The sequence below is a fragment of the Meleagris gallopavo genome, chromosome 17 (assembly GCF_000146605.3).
Source record: "Meleagris gallopavo isolate NT-WF06-2002-E0010 breed Aviagen turkey brand Nicholas breeding stock chromosome 17, Turkey_5.1, whole genome shotgun sequence".
Taxonomy (NCBI): domain Eukaryota; kingdom Metazoa; phylum Chordata; class Aves; order Galliformes; family Phasianidae; genus Meleagris; species Meleagris gallopavo.
Window position 1 is genome coordinate 1,296,871 of NC_015027.2, and position 15,789 is coordinate 1,312,659.

A 15,789-nucleotide genomic window follows, 5' to 3' on the forward strand; every position below is an offset into this window, starting at 1 on the left:
TTTATGAAGTTAGGGAGGCTATATTGTATACAGTAAATTATTCTGCATTTTGGCTACACAGACAACTATTTTTGTATGATAGTTTGCCGAGCAGACTAGTTAAAAGTCTTTCATACCCAGGGCACACAGTTCAATAACCCTACTGTTTGACAAAAGCTACTGAAGACTATTATTAAAAAAAATGAATGAGTCTTTCATCACTTCACTGTGTCTGAAGAGTGACAATTGTGAGACTGTCTAGAACAGTAAGCAGCAAGGATTAAATCAGTAACCGTTACGCCTTCCAGATTTTTTAGCCATGAGTATACATTGCTAATAAAAGGAGTCAACGTAATGAAATTCTGGCTCTTACCACTCTTTTCAGGGAGTTGTTAGGTCCCTTTTCTTGTTCATAAAGCAGAAATCAAAGCTATGGATATTTCTGAAAAACATCAGAAACTGATCAAACTGAGTAAAAACTACATAACCAAGTGACCAACAGCTTGTTGACCTGGAGCCATGGGGCACTGCTACACGCAGCTCACCATTCTGCACTGCTATCCCCAGGCAGTAACAGCTAAGACAAGACTTCCATCGCCCCCACAGTTGCTGCTTCTGGGAGACCAAGTTCACAACAGAAGTTTCTTATCTGGTTTCAATGCTGCAGTATGGGAACATGTTTCTACTGAAATCTCTGGCTCACAAAATCATTTGCTGTAAGTCTACAGTAACAAGAAGTCAAACAGCTGAAGTGTTTCTCCTGATGATCCCTTTATTTAAATAAAATCATTCTGGATCACATGCTTTATTTCAACAGCTCAACGGTAAGCTGAAAACCAAAGTAATGATTCTTAATAACTAGAATCCATTTCTCTGTTGCACATTAGAAGAGTTGTGCAATAGCCACAACAATTGAAGGCACAAAAAAGCCCTTTCATTTGTAAAAGATTACATGAATGCGTAGTACATGAGCACTGACCATATTCACAAAGATCTTAAATTGTGAAATATTTGTCAAATTAATTATCCAATCTTTTTGATTTAGCTTCATTATATTAAAGGCTATTTACCACAGGAAAGACAAATCAGCATCTCTGAAATAAAATGCATGAACAAATCAAAGAAAATACTGCCAATTGGTTTCATTCATTTTATCACTGACCAATGCCACAACACAGAATGCTACAAGATACCAGTAACTGCATAGTCTTTAATCACACCTATTGTAGTTAAGCAGTTTTTAAAAAGGAAGACAGTCCATAATTTTCCAATCAACATGAGATGACAGCAGTTCAGCTTACTTGCTACATACATACAATATTCTCTATACAAAACATACATTCTCTGAGAAGTTAAAAGGAAGCTGAACAGTTTTTCAAATCAAGTCAATAATCATACAAAACAATAATTTCCAGAGAACACAAACACTTTCAGACTTCAATTTGCAAAATCTTGATCAGCTGTTCTTCGTGCATGTTTAACACCAGAGACCACGCATCTCCAACTATTTCACCTGCCTTTGACTCAGGAATCCATCTGATTTGATACTTACAAGTGGCATTTAAGCCTGCACCTAACGCAGACACGAGCACGCAGGATTGGGTTTGCACAAGAAAGGAGACTTGATTCACCCCCATTCCTGAAAGCCAGTCAGCATTTGGCTGCCTTACAAGAACCGTGTGATCTCCATCTGCACCTTCACCTTCCGCCGTAAATTTTATATATTTCCTAACTTACAAGTTTCAAGGCAAAGCTCTCTCTTAATACAGCAATTACAGTGCCTTCAAAAGAACACCTGATGAAAGCTAATCTAATTAGCTGAAGGTAAATAAAGCACTGTGTTTACTCCGATAAGGAAAATGATTGAGTGCTGCAGAAGAAGAAATCACAGATACAAAGCACACCACCAAGCAGAGCACATGCATGGAAATTCAGTTTATCACAAAATGAAATGGCAACGAATGGGGCTCGTTGTTCCAGAAGCAGCACTGAGAGAGACGGCAGTCAAGTGTGTTGAACAAGAACCAACCCAACCTCAGGCAGGGTTGGTTCTTGTTCAACAAAAAACTCTGAGGGAGAATTATTACTAGCAATTCAGACTTCACCTGCTGACCCACTTAACCAGGAGCTCTGAAGCAAAGTTTTGCTGCTGTTTTTCCTGTTAAAAAATGTATTTTTTAAATTTTGCCTTAACCAAAAACAAATAGATAACATTAAGCAGACATAGGGGGCATAATATGACAAATTAAAAAAAATTAAAGAATTACTTGGATTATTCTTCTAAAATTATTCTTTTATAATTAAACACAACAATTCCGTGACCCAATTTAAAAGATCTGCTCCTATAGAGGGAAAAAGTTAAAAATAATTAGGCCATAAAAAAAAAAGAATCTCACTGATTAAGAGAAATAAAAGCTGAATGGCAAGCCATTTTAATTCATGTTTTCACTATGAAAATCAAGATGTCACTCGAGTTACAAGTCAGTATGCTACAAATGCCTGTATCACCTAAGATTTCAGGAAGAATTAGTAATTTTATATAACTTAAAACTATACATCTTATATCTACAGTTTTCTCTTCTTTTGAGCAATGTAGCTAAGAAGAACGTTCCACATGCTGGTGATTTCCCTGTGATTAAGAAGCAAACACTACTCGGCATTTTACTGCCAGGAGAAGAAATTCATGCATACGATGCACACACTGCGACAAGAGCAGTGCAGCCCTTGACAAGGACAGTCACCTGCTGTTAAAGCATGCCTCTAACCTTTCCAAATCACACACCCTGCAAGGTGAAAGGGGTGTGGATGCAGTGTGATTTTGGACACCCTTGTGCAATGGAGCTGAGCAAAACACTAGGCAAGTCAATCCAGGGAACGCAGTGCCATGGAGCAAGCCTCCTAGCTTTGACTAAACTTTTCTAATAACATTACAAGTGAAACTCCAAGTCTCAAAAGATCTGAACTGTCAGGATCCAAGGTGTATGGGGCTGCTGAATCACGGCCTGAACCTCTGATTGACCACCCGAGGCAAGCAGTGAGTCAGCCACGAGAGCACAGGTGAAGGCAACTCACCTGTGCTGCAGGAAGGGGTGGAGCCTGGCTGCACCTCTCTTAGAGCCATTGAAGAGCTGGCTGACAGTGGGGAAGGATCTCTCTGGAGATCTGCTCAATCAGAGTCTATTTCGTGAGCCCAGGATAGGGTGAGTGACTTTCTCTCATTACTCCAATATAAATTCTATTAGCCAAGCTCCTGGATATATATGTATACCATCTGTGTATCCACTGATTACACACAAGGCAACAGTGGAGCTACAAAACTACTAAGAGTAGAACTGTACTTTGAAATTGCCAAAGTATCATGGCTTAACATAAACCACTAAGAAGGAAAAATCATAGAAAAGAGAGTACTTGATCTAGTGGCTTATAATGAGCTTCTAGAAACTTCTGTCACATCCCTTACCAACAGCCAATGAATCCACACTGACTGCAGGAAGGACCACCTCAATAAGTCTCTCATAAATATTCAAGAGTCCCACCATATCACCAGTTCCAAACAAAGGGTGAAGGAGTCAGAACAACTCCAGGCATCACACAGACAGTTCTGACCAGAACGTTATGCTGAACCAATGCTGGCTGACAAGGGCATGACCTTCTATTGATGCTGAAGATGATGACCTGGTTCCAAGACTGTTTCATTTTGCTGCCACAGATTTAACAACTCAGGCCTCGTCCCCATGAGAAGAGTAAAACACGCTCATTGGGTAACTCAGTCCCACAGCACAGGGTTTTAAGCAGAGGCTAAGCACCTTTATTTCAGCGTTACAAATGTGTCCTTGAGGCACTCTCATGCAGCCCAGTTGTAGAGATGAAAAGCACAGATCTTCAGTTCCAGGACTGTCTCACAGCACCACATCCTTACAAGAGGATTGCACTTACCAAGTTAGGGGATAGAAACATGAAATTAGTCAACAGAAAGCAGTGAGTGCTGAGCAAAAATACAGCTCCAAACAGCATCAGAACAGCTCTGAGGCTGTTCAAAAATGTACATAAATGAAAGGAAATGATTTGTTTGGTTTATACAGCCTAGCAGACAAGATAATGATGAATGATTTTAGCAACTTCTTTCAGCTTGTCCAAAATATTTACTGCCCATTGTTTTCATCTTCCTAGTTACAAACATGCCAATGCCAGACAGTATCTGTTATAGTCAACTTGGATTTACTATTCCTAGCACCTGCCTTAAATCTAACTAATAAAATAACACTGAACAAGAAAAGGGGATGAGCAGAAGAATGGAATCAAAATACTACAAAGGTAAGCAGACAGTTATTTCTTACTCTTAATGCAAAAACAAGAATCCTAGAGACAAAAATGTTCCAGCTGAGCTAACTATGGCTTCCTGCTGCTGTTACTAACATGGTTTTGTAGAAAAGCCACTGCAAGTATTACTCACAAGTACAAAATATCAAAAGAAACAAAGAAAATCATGGAAGAAATGCACATCTCATCATAAAGCCCAAACTCATTAGATTATATTCAATGTGCTTTGAAACTAGCTGCATGCAGTGAGAGCATAAGCCTTTAAATTTAAATCTTTTAAAATTCTTTAAAATTCCAACTAAAAGTTGGAGTTTAAGGTAGAGTCTCAGCAGATATGACTACACTGGTTTAAAATGGCCAAAATATGTAAAAACAGCAACAAATAAAGTAAAAAGAGAGAGACAGCTGTGATGGCCCCTGAAACGGGGCTTCTTAAATGCAGGTGCCAGCGATGCTGTGGTGGAACTGCAGCCACATCCCATCTGCCTGCACAGCTCTGTCCATCCTGCTCTCCCCTCACACTCCTTGCCATCCCCCAGGGATTCACTGATGGGTTACACTGCTGGTTAAGAAAGGCAGGTGGAGATTGCCTCTTGCACCATTAGGACCATTGCAACTTTGATTCCTCTTGCAAAAGATAAAATAATTTGAAGAAGATTCAATTAATAACTATTTTCCTTAGAATGATCAATACACAAAGCATCCTATAAAGACCCCTCTAATCCAGGCTCCCTCCTAATATCTGACTCAATCTAAGCAAGTTACAATCTTCTCAGTCAGGTTTTGAAAATCTCCGAGATCTCCACAGACTCTCCAGACAACTTGTTCCAAGGTTTGGTTCACCCTTAATTTTTTTCCTCTCAATTTTCAATTGAAACATGACTCTTCACTTAGTTCCTACTGGCACACTATGCTGAGCTGCCTGTTGCACTATTCTGTATTGGTGAGAGCTACTTAAATCAACGAGCTCCAAAAATGACAACGAGATGTATAACCATGAATTTTATTGAACGTGCCTGCATGCATTAGTAATGACACAGTATGGCCTCTGGGTCCAATAATGCAGAGCTGATTCCTTCATCTGCCAGTGACTGCTCTGAATTCCCCAGTCAGCCTAGGACACACACAACATGCACATATATTTTTCTCTTGGATACTACACCTGCTCTCAGGCAGTTGGATTTTGTCTTGGTGTTCCACATGCCTTATAAGTTTCTTTCAAGTTCGTACTACCAAAGACACTTAAATACCCAGCTTCTCATGAAGAACCTACAATTTGCTTGCCTTGCCTCCAAAACACAAGTGAGAGCACATTCTGAGATGGAACTGGGAGAAATCTGTATAAACTCAAAGTTAAAATTTTTATCAGAAATCAGTCACTGGAGTTCTTGTGAAATGACATGAATACTCGTTAGGTGTTGGGTTTTTGTCTGTTGGCTTTTTCTTCTTCATTAGAAAAGCCCCAAGTGGTATTTGCTGTAAGGACTACATTAACAGGCAGAGAAATGCCAAATATTTCCCAAGGACGTGTCAATTCTGTTCACAGTTCTCTTAAAATACAGTAATTCAGGTACACTGAGCCAAACTGCACTGATGTAAAGACAAAGAGTATCCAGTGATTAATGACTAATACTAAAATGACGCAACTCATATTCATGAATAAAGCCTTTCCTATTTTACATTCAATAGAATGAAATATCTTGAGAGAATTCTTTTCCCCATTAGAACTTGCCATCTTGCTGTAAATATTTTTCATCTATGCAGCTACTAGAGTCACTAAATAATCGATTTTGAACTCTAAAAGGAAGACTATTCTGGGGTTCTTTTTAAAACCATTATTTTCATTCTGGACTCCCCACACTGTGTGCACCTGTGATCTGTATCTGTACTGTAGGATCCTCCTAATTAGATTTCAGTTCATCAAGTCAGAAAGCAAGTGACAGTCTAAGCCTTGAAGGCTGTCCTAGTAGGTCGAATGATATGTATGCAAAGGCTTTGAGATCCCTTTGACACCAGTAAGATAAAGCTGATCAACATTTCAGATGCCTTCAGTAACAAAAAGCAAAGTAACAGGTATTGATTCCTTTCACAACAATCTCAAAATGGTAAACAATTACATTCTGTGTAGCAGTAACAGTGTAACCTACACGCAGATGTCCTTAAAAGATTTACAGACAGCAGAAAGCTCTGATTCAAATCAGACACTGAAGTTTTGTTTTGTTAACTGAGCCACTATACCGACAGTAAAGCTTGTGAAATCTCTGCACCATACTGATGAATTTAACCAAAGTCCAAAACTCCTGGAAGATCAGCCTTTCCTACAGCTCAAACTTCACCCCCTGAAACAGTCACTCCGTTCTTTAAAATTCATCTTTGAAGATACCGAGATACAACTATGGTTACAGAAAACAAAAATAAGAAACTCTCCTTTGCAAACCAGCTGCTTTCCCATAGATTTCAACAGGAAACAGTTGTGCTTGTTCTGCAGTCCTCATTAGTCTTTCCCCTCCTTTGTGGTACCATGACAAACTACACTCTAAAGACTAAAAAGCTTTTTCCCACAGGCCTAGCTTTCTGCATCATTGGTGGACCCATGCAGCACAATCACAGAGCACACTAAATCTCTAGCCTACAGCCTCCTTTTCCCAGCTGTTTTATTGCAGCAGACAGAATTGCATTTGGCACCTGTAAGCTCTTTCACTGCAGGGATCAGTAGCCAATTTGCTTAATAAAGTAAAACACAGCACTTTCAAAACAGAGCAGTGGTTATTCATTATTCCACAGGTATTGAGCCTGTAGCTCAAAAGCCAGAAGTAATAAAAAGCCAATAAATAGTTTTACTTATGCATAAACTGCTTATTTTTTGTGGTTCTTTCAGTACAACTAATGCCCATCTCCTGAGGGGGAAAACACCTTTTCACTGTCTCAGTTCCCAGGCTAGTATGCTAGCATCACCTAACACTCCATGTCATCTCTTAGTTTGTGTAAATCCTTCCCTTAGACAAATGGTCCTGAAATAAGTGTCACACAATAGTGTGAGAAGGAGCAGCATCTCTTGAGTAAAGTTCAGTTCTTCCAAGTATCTGCTGGAATACCCCCTCTCTAAACGATTTTTTAAATCTCCTGTGCTAGTTCCTTATACAAGTCCACTTATTTCTGATTCAAAATCAAACAGTGCATTAAAGAAGCAATGATTTCCTTTGGAAGACACACATTTTTTGAAATTTTTAAAGACTGTAGACCTAGCTTGGATTTCTTCAGTAAAGGAAAAACGTACAGTCATCTACCTACCTAACAACTGGGAGAACAGCATGTAAGAGAGGACACAGTAATACTAGGATATAACAGTGAACTACAGTCAGCAGAAGGAGGAAATTACATCAGTGTATATGGCATCAGAAGAACTACAACAGGATTTTAATACAGTATTCCAAAGATCTGTATTGGCGATTCGGCATATAAATGAATTCTGGAGGTGAGGAAGTGGTGAGTTACCAAGAATTACGCATTTCTTCATCAACTCAGGAGCAGTTCCTGATAGTCTCTGCCTTCGGCGCACCGAAATCTTCAGAAATCAGGTACTTGAAAGTGAGGCAAAGAGGAGACTTTGGATCACTGTACAACATCCCAGTTTGAAGAGAAGAGTTTGTACACTATATGGACAAAGCTTGCAAAGAATGGACTGGATGACCTAACAGATCTTTACTGTATCATTTAACTTCCTCTGACTTGTCTTCTGTCCACAGTTCCTCTACTCTGAACCCTGTCTCTACAAGATCCATTACAGCAAGAAGTTTCTGCATCTTATTTTGATGTGATGAGTTCAACTAAAGATTAATCTCTATAGAATTAAGCTACTTCCAAATAAAAACACAAGCTGAAGTTCTTGGAGCTAAGAAGTTACAGATTCTATAGCTTTGGTTTTCATGAAAAGGAGATTTCTTTGCATCATTCTCTGCCTCAGTTATATTCCTCATAAATTTCAGAACATTTATCCTGTGAAACTTTCAAGTTCTTCCTACTCCTCCAGAGCACAAATTGCTGGCTTTTACTTATTATTACATTCAGACAGGATGTGAAGCAAGCCTCTTGCTTAGGACATAGAAAGACTTCATCTAAAAGGAACGGAGAGAATACAAGGCCAAAAAAATGGGAAAGTAAAACATACTATAAGACAGTGCTCAAATTGCTCACAGTTCTATCGGCCAACGTTAAAGTTACCAACATCAGTACCCTCCTACAGAGAGGGAAATGAGAAGAATTTGCCAAATATAAACAGAACTGTTTAGAGGGATGCCTATCCTTATTTGTGCATTCATCTGTTTAATTGTGGGCAATATAGTCCACTACACAGCCTGAAGCAAGCATGGATGTTCAATATTCTCTGAATTATTGAATCTGGAGTGGAGATTGGGCTCTGTTATGCAGTTTGCAATAGTATAAATGGAAGCTTTGTATTCTGAAACTGACATTTCAAGCACCTCTGAATTATCTACTCAGGTTGGGACACACTAAATGCCTTCAAAACTGAGCGTAGTTTTAAATGTGCGTGCTGAAAAAGGCCACAGAATTTTCATGTTCACCTTATGATCCAAAATCTTCCAAGTCTTACGAATTTCAGGAGTTAATGAGATCACAGAATTACAAAGATATTTGGATACCAAAAATCCTCTAGACCAGACAAAGTAACATCTCTAAAATGACATAAGTGACAGTAAATAAAACCCAGAAGTTAACCAGGAATTAGGACTTCATCTAATAATTTGAGTAACAGTAAACCTGCAGACATTCGTATTTCTTTAGACTACACTGAGATTACACCTGCTGACAAGCTGTAGATATATTTGGACATAAAGATGGTAACACCACCCAGAAATAGAAGGCTGTATCTAGGCAGCTAACGCACAACATTTGCACATTTTACTTTTGTCTGGCATTCAAATCAAGATTTACAGTATACACCAATCTGCATAAGCAATTACACTGGAAGATTTATATAGGCTTCACACGCCAAGATTATTTGTGATGTATCATTAAAGCTTTCATATCATACTTAAAACCTAATAAAGGTTTTAAATCAACATACATACACAGTAATTTTCCACTGGACTCACAGCCAGTCACCTAATCAACAAAATGAATAGAGATGTAGCAAATAAGAGATTCAGCAAGTATCTCCACAAAGCTAGGTATTACCTTTTAGGAATACTCTTATTACCAACTTCCTGATAATAATCTGCACTCTCTCTTCAGTTTTTACCAACTTCAAGCTTAGAAAAATCAGAGGATAGAATCAACCTCTTAAAATGCATTCCTCAGTTAGTGAGAGACAGGAATACACATCAGTATTAAGAGAAAATTACATTGCAGTTTAAGAACGGCAGTAAGGATAACTGTTACTGGTAAAGAACTTCTACCAAAGTTTCAAACTTAAGGATGACAATCCAGTAGAATTCCACTCTCAAATCACATTAAAAGCATCTTCCCTCCACCTCTAAATACTGCCTTGGGAGAAGGAAAATGGTTTTTTTCTTCCATTATCTTTCAGCCTGCAGTAAGGAAGTGCCTTGGTCCAGAATCAGAACCCACAGGAATTCAGCAAGCGCTATTTCTGCTTATAGTAAAATCTTCAATATGTAATTTACATCTTGAATTCATCATGTCATCATTTCTTGGTATTTAACTTACTAACAGCTTCTCTAAAGTAGAGATTTTTATTACATAAATTATGGAAGGAGCAGGCTGGGGGTAGTGCAAACAGCATAAATTCCTGAATCAATATGAAATATGTCCCTGGTAGTAGTTGTTATTCCATGTAGGTATGTTATTGATTACAGCCATAATGGTCTCACTTCAGCTGCTGTCAATAGCCCACTGCTTGTATTGTCACGCTGAATTAAAGAACCACCAGGCTGAAAGGACGTGGAGAAGTTATACCAGCATGGTATGACCCAGCCTGTGGCACAGAGAAGCAGAACACTGCCAGTTTAAGTTAGGATTCATGTGTGATACTTCACTTGACATTACTTCGATAAAATAAAGCCAGATGGGATATTTATTCAGGCAGAAGAAGTGATTGGCTTAAACATACTGGAAAGTTCTTAAATTTAGAACCACTACATACAGCAAACCTATGTTCTACATACCTCAGGGCCATTACTGGGTACACTTGGTGACATCCAAACTCAAATAAAATGTTATGGGTAGTTGTCATTTCACTGATAAACAGGTACAAAGCTTCCCTACAGACTGTTGTTCATCCACATCTTTCCACTGTTTTTATTTGCATCTTAAAATGACTGCCCTCTCTAACTCAAGTATCTAATTGACACACCTACAGTTCTTGAAGCTATCTCAGAGACAGCCCGCACCTTATGAACCACATTTGAAGTCATCCTGCAATCCACTGCACTCTGGGGAATCTCTAACCTCTGCTGCTCTGTATACGATCAAATGATTCCTTTTTAATCTAAAGCATATAAAAGTAAGTTGACCCAACCCCATTACATACATTCAGCTCTCTCAAAAGTCAGGTAGTTAATGCTCAGGCAGTTGATCAGCAGACACTGTGGATTAAGCACTGCAATACAGTCTCTTAGCTATGGGAATAACCAGAGCAAATGCTTCCATCACTGCCCTGAAAAGCAGTTACCTGGCATTTTATCACTATGTAAATTAAATGCAGCATGTTTACTATAATGGAGGAACCACACTTCAACACTTTGGACTCAGGGGTAGAAATTACACCACCAGAGCAGATGAAATATAAGCAATAAGTTACTGGCTAGAATAACTCTAGTTTCATTAACTCTGCACTGCAACAAAGGTAGCTCAATTTAGACTTCCCTACAGTAAACAATTAAGATAAGGCAGCAGAAATGAAACAAAATTATATATAAGCTTAGAAAATAATGATACTAAGCCCAGGTCCTGGTTTCTCTGGCCAGTACTTCAAATTAAACTACTGCTTTGCACTTCAAAGTCAATGGCACCACACCTGTAAGAATCCTTACAGAGACCACTTCATTAGGTGAGTCAAAAAACATCAGCTGAGAATGAGAGGTCTGGGTATCAGTCCCCTGGGAAGTCCTGTGCAAAAGGAAGCACAGACGTCTAATTTTACACAGCCAAATTACTAAATCCTGCAAGAAATAAGGAAAAGGAATACTTTGAGTTTACTCTAACTATACTATGTCAGGTCTGGCCCCGAACTTTTAAAAAGTCCATTTTTTCTCTCTTACTTGCAATGTAGCCAGGTGCTCCATCAGCAGTTCAAGCCCTGACCTAACAGCTCCCCAACAGCAGTAATGGGTTTATTTCATGGTTCCATTTTTTCTAAGCTATTGTGGCACATTCTAAATGCAGGGATTTTAATCTGGAAATGAACTAATGTCTTAAATAACGCTGGATTTTTAAGATGGGAGATTTCCTTTAATCACAACCACATGGAAAGAGGGACAAATAATCTTCATGTTTTCCAAATGTTTCTTGTATTTAAACTGGAGGAACCATTGCCTGTGCTGGAAATCATTTCTTTCACATTAGAGATCTCCAAGATTGAAATGAATGTCTAGCAGCATCTAGACTACAAGAAACCTATCTTAACAGCCATCAAAGAAGTGTGGGGTCAAAACTACTTTATTGGGCTACCCAGCCTGGGATCTGTGATCTAACCACCGCAACACTGGTCTTCCTAAATACACTCAACATTCAAAACCACTTTTTCCATTGTAATTGGTATCAGTTGATTGCAGAGGATTAAGGCTTGCCAAATCAGACTAATAGATCCTTCAATGAGGTATTCAGAGAGAGCAAAGCTGCACATGTTCTGGTTCACAGGTTCATTCCTCAGTGTACTATTCATACTAAGCATCTTCTAGCTTGTGCAAAGTCTACACTTGTCAAAACAGACTCAGGTATCTACAGATACTACAGACACCCACTGATTCTCCTGTGTTAACTCGTCAGAGGTTTTGAAAAATATAAGTAAGCAGATTCATTTCCATTCATTGTGGCAACCTCCTAAAACCAACTTCAGATGGCTTTTATTTGCTGTGACATTTCCTTCAATTTTACATAGACTGGATGTCAAATATACAACTCCATAGCAAAAAAATAATGGTAAAAGAACAATATAAATTTTTAAAGAATTTGAATAATTAAATTAGTGAAAACAAACAAATCCTGTTGTTTCAGGGGTATTACGGTACCTTGCTTAGTTAAGAGTCATAATTCTCACAAAGAGGCTATTTGTTTCAATGGCCATATGTCCCAGTCCTGGCAACATTTTAGGATGTGTCCAGCCATGTTCTCTGAAGGAATGAGTAGTAACTAGGCACGAGCTTCGTTAACTAAATTGAAATCTTCTCCATAAGAGATTAAAACATTTTATAATACCACCCATACTTATATTTCTAGTGGATCTCTTGTACATTTTCTATTCCCAGCTTACTGATGTTCTAGAGAAGCATGTACTTTGAGAGGTCAAAAAGTCTGGCAGAGCATTCCAAAACACCATGGCAATCAATGAGTTTAATCACTTCTTTCAAATGGCATTTTGTTTGATGTAGTGTGTACAAATTAATGATGAATAATAGATGCTGTCCACTTACTATTAAATGATTCCATGTATACATGCCAAAAATGCTAATTCTTGAAAACATGGCTGTGCAAGCCTGGCTTCCAGCATTTCAAAAGATTGGCTATTACTTGAGTTGCCTATTCTTATGGCACTGGGAGAAAAAAAAACAACAGCCATAAAAAGAATGAGGCAACCTATTTGCCTTGCATACTATTTTAAATGAATAAAATTTAAAAAGACTTAAGGTAATGCAGAAGATGTAGACTTTGGATCATCAGTGCAGAGAACTACCAGTGGCCTTACAGAGTGTTTTGGATTGCAAGGAAAGTAGAAGAAACAGGCAGGAGCAAGAAGCACTACCAAAAAAAACTTTGACCGCAGGATGGTGGCCTTGTTGGTTTGACACAAATTAGCCAAGGGAAAACAAAAATATTTCATTAAGTAAACGTTCATCAAGTTGCATGCATATCCTAAATGTTTTTATTATGGGAAGAACACCTTTTCAAAAAAAAAAAAAAGTGGGGATTTTAGTCCTTAAAAATAAAAAAAAAGAAATCCCCCAGTTCCAGATGACTCATGTAATGTCCAACTAATCTTACTGAATCCTATAAATCCTTTTCCAATCCATACTGATTCAACTCTGGAAGTGGCTGTTTCCCTCTCTCATAGACACCAGCAAGAAAGTAAAAAAATTGACCTAAACTTTCACCTCTGATGATTACTCTGATGGCCATTAAGAAAAGAAACACCTTCAGGCTGGCCAAGATAGTGCCACACTTCGGTTCAAATATAAAGACTAAAGCTAAACGAATCTCACACTTGGCTGCTTCAGTGTTTGTTTACAGTGCTTGTGCCAGTGCTTCATACTCACATAATAAAACATTCAGAGCAACAAATTACAAACCTGGTACCACAGGAACTCTTAACAGGTTTCCCTCACAATGCATCAATTCTGACAGTAACAAAAGCCCACCAAAAACGCTGCAGAAATCATGTGTTGTGTTGCATTAAACCAAATACAGAAGCTTAGTTTTATATAACAACATGTATGCAGATGGCCTTCATGATAAGACACCTACTCTAAACTGCAGTTTGTACACAATATGTTTGTACAAAGTATATGGCAGGAATTTTGCCCTTTCTATGCAACATCCTGACTAAACATAATGGGAATACATCCCCCCTTTGCAACTGTTACCAGTTCTTCTCATATTAAAGAACTTCTGAGACTAAAATCCACTGCAGGGATTTTAAATGAACAGATGAAAAGTCAGAGAAGGTAAAAAATTGCTGTCAATCCTAGCTAAATACCAGGTCAAATCCGAGAGCAGGTTACATTCATGGAATTTCAGTTACTCACATTGACAGCAACTATGGCAGACAAAAATAAAATCAAAGTCAACTCTGTAAAGATCACATGTTAAATAAAATACATTCTAAGCACCTTTGGACAATACATGAGGATAAACTACACAGTGAAAGTATGCACTGTGACAGCACTGTTCTTCTAAACCTTGCACTCCTAATACATTCCTTTAGCCAAGCAAAGGGAAGATAAACCCATTTGCCTAATGGAGCATGTAATTTAAATATTTTAGGCAAGCGTTTACAGAGAGGTTGCTTAAAATAAATTTAACAGCCATCCATCCAAGCAGCTTGCATGATGAAAGGCACTGCATAGTTCACAACTTATTTTTTCAGAGCTATGCAGCCCCTTCAGTTACTCCAACCACGGGGTACGCTCTGTTTTACTGAATATAACTAAACATCTCTTCCCAAGCAGATTTAACGTGGAGCTGCAGTTTTCTCTATTGCAGTCACATTCCTAAAGCCACTACAATTTCAGCTCTTACTGCTGCACCATGCAGTCTTCCACAATTCTGTAAACAGAATACATTGAAAATTATGGATACTTAAAGGAGTGATGTACTTAATGCAGGCTGCAGCACTTCACCACAGGAAGATACAGTAAGCAATGCCAATATTCCATCATGGAGAATCACCATTTTTGCTATAAAGATTCTCATTAATGCAAACAGTGCTGTTACACACACAAACTTGTACCCGCTATTACTAGCATTCAAGCAGGTCCCCACTTGACTTAAATTTATCAGCCAAGGATTTTATTACATGCTAGGAATCACATGCTGTACTGTGACCTGCCTAAGGCACAGCAGTACTCGGTAAAATGCAAAGGGTATATAAGAATTACTCCTTCCACATGCACAAAGAAGTGCGTCCATCTAATAAATAAAAGGATAAAGACAGCCTTTAGTATAGGAACGCTTAAAGCGAGCATTTTAAAGAGTTGGGTTCAAGTTCTGCAAGCGTTAGATTTTAATCATGCACGGCAGTGCTACGGGGAAATGAAAGGAAGGGAAAAGGAGAAAGAAAAGAAGGAAACCACCTAACTTTGGCTCCTAAGTTCGTGACGGATTTCACGTTAGCGAGGGAATCGCTCCGCTCCGTTCGGCCGTCGCACAGAGCCATCTCGCCCGCGGCCAAAGCAGCCGGAGCGACGCCGCCCCTCCATGACACGAGCCGCCCGTCACAGCGCCGCCGTGCCGAGGGGCCGCAAGGGTGCGCGGCCGGCAGATGCGGGTTTAGTCATTCGTAGGCATCAACTCCTCCCCGCGTACCTCGCGATCGAGCGAGGCGCGCCGTTAAACCCGAAGCGCCGATCTTCGGCGAACAAAGAAGGCCGCTCCGCAATCCGACGCAAAATCGTCCCCAGCGGCGCCGCACCCCAAGGACCCCCGGAGCCCCTCCGCCGCCCGGCCCGCCGATCCGCTCACCACCTCCCCACCACCTCCACCTCCTCACCATCTCCTCCGCCTTCTCCCGCTTCTCTGCCCTCGGCTGATCTTCCTGGCTGCCGCCGACTTCGCGCTGTGGCCGGGAGCCGGGCG

The 15,789-nt window shown here is 39.4% G+C and overlaps 1 protein-coding gene across 6 annotated transcripts in view; it reads right to left on the reverse strand.

Annotated features, from left to right (window-relative positions):
- ARVCF (ARVCF delta catenin family member) overlaps window positions 1–15,783 on the reverse strand; it is a 219,420-nt gene extending 203,637 nt beyond the window's left edge. For 5 of the 6 annotated variants that reach the window (XM_010719984.3, XM_031555926.1, XM_010719983.3 and 2 more), the window contains exon 1: window positions 15,704–15,783. The gene's annotated coding sequence lies outside the window, so the exon portion shown is untranslated. Of the gene's footprint in view, window positions 1–15,292; window positions 15,382–15,703 lie in introns of those variants that run through there. The other variant, XM_031555924.1, reaches the window with a different exon arrangement.
- Window positions 15,784–15,789: the final 6 nt, after the last annotated feature.